The sequence below is a fragment of the Pyxicephalus adspersus genome, chromosome 2, assembly GCF_032062135.1.
Source record: "Pyxicephalus adspersus chromosome 2, UCB_Pads_2.0, whole genome shotgun sequence".
Lineage (NCBI taxonomy): Eukaryota > Metazoa > Chordata > Amphibia > Anura > Pyxicephalidae > Pyxicephalus > Pyxicephalus adspersus.
Window position 1 is genome coordinate 77,089,459 of NC_092859.1, and position 1,986 is coordinate 77,091,444.

The following is a 1,986-nucleotide window of genomic DNA, read 5'->3' on the forward strand; positions in this document are numbered from 1 at the left end:
GGACCTTGTCCTATGAGCCACTGGGGAATAGAGGTCTTCCTCCTGATGTGATGACAAGTTGGGCCGTGAAAGGCCTCTGACATTACGTCTTGGCATCCTGATGGTATCAGATGCTCTTTTAGGTGATGCAAGTAAAGATGTGGTGAATCTGGTGTATGTGAATAAGGTGTCGGTGTATGTGAATGAGGTGTAGGTGTGTGTGAATGAAGTGTAGGTGTGTGTGAATGAGGTGCAGGTGTGTGTGAATGAGGTGTAGGTGTATGTGATTTGAGGTGCAGGTATATGTGATTGAAGTGTATGTGACTGAGATGTAAATAAGGTGTAGGTATAGGTAAATCAGCAAAAAATCAAATCGAAAACTGCAAACCCCACAAGGCCTCAGTCAAATTGCTTTGGAGATGCTCCCAGAGATGCTTCCAGAGTGGCGGCTCCTTAGCAACTGGCAGTGTGTTTACATCTACTGCATGAAGTCACTCCTGGCTGACCAATGGCATTTGTCCAACTGAATCACATGGCAAGCCATTTTCAAAAAATGACAGTTACTACCTATGTCCATAGTGGTCAGCCTGTCTGCACAAGGGCCCTTTTTTTGCCAATGGTAAGGGTACTCAGGTGACTGACAATGGCATCATCCAACCAGTTTTTTTCTCAATTCACAAAGCTTTAACAGCAATACATTTTTGAAAAATCACAGTTCTTTGGTATGTTCATGGGGATCAAGCCTGTCTACACAAGGCCTTACAATCCAGCAGCCACTTGTTCCCCCTTCCTAGCCATTAAAGTAGCATCCTCTGAGGTGGCAAGAAATCTATAGATTGCTCAATACAGGCAGTTTTTATCTAGATTCTTTTTGAATCATTTAAATCTAATCAGTCAGTAATGCAAACCAAATAATGACTAGTATTCAGCATTTGTCTGTAACAATGATTTTTCCCCACTTGTTATTGAAGATATAACAGGGGAAGTTGTAACAAATTTACATTGCTGCTGCCCTTTTCCTAATAAAAGTCTCTCCAGTAGAGTCAAGGGCAGATTTTCGAGCCCCTCCATCACAGGTAGGTTAGTTGGGCTGCGGCCATGGAGGCATAGGCCTTCCATGTGCCTGGGCCTGACCCCTCCTTTTTAGTGTCTGTGGTCCCGGAGGACCCTGGCAGGGAGCAGGCTGTGGAGGAATCCCCGCCCATGACGGAGCTCAGGGGAGGGTGCTGTGGGAAGAGAGGCCTACAGGCCTGGGGGCCTCCCTGGCAGCAGGGGCCCTTCATGCTTGGAGGCCCTATAAGAAGCTGCGGTATGCGTGGGGTGCTGTGGCCGACAGGGTGCACAGCCCCAATCGACCTTTAACCACCTGGGCGTTTCACTGATGTGAAAAAAGCGGTACACTGTTTTTCATGAAATTTTTTTTTACATTGTAGACCTGTAACTTACAGAAATATGTCCGAACAAGGGTCTAGTTGATATAATGAATATAAAAAAAGATTAAAACACACAATCATGTAAAAAAAAAAAAAATTTACTTTTAATAAAATTATATACATATTTACACAAATTTACAAAAATACACAAATAAATCAAAAATACTGAAAATGCAATAGTTCGGTATACTGTATAGTAATATATTTTCTAAAACACCTCCCTAATGTGGTAAATTTTAAAACAGAGTCCAATGCCACATAACTATAGACAAAACCACATAAATATATTTTGTATTTTTTTGTATTGGATTGGATACAGGACTTTGTATTGAATCCAATACAAAATATTTGAATTTCCCTCTACGACCCCCGTCGACGGGCGCATGCACTGACATCATCAGGAATCGCAGAGGGACGCGTACGCAAACGCCGGGTGTTCTAATTCTTTCCGAACTTCCATGCAAAAAGTGTTAAATTTTTTGTATGGAAATTTATTTTAGATTGTAGGCTATAATTCACCGAGTTACCGCATAATTCACCGAAATATGTCCAAAATTTTATAAATTTAATAATA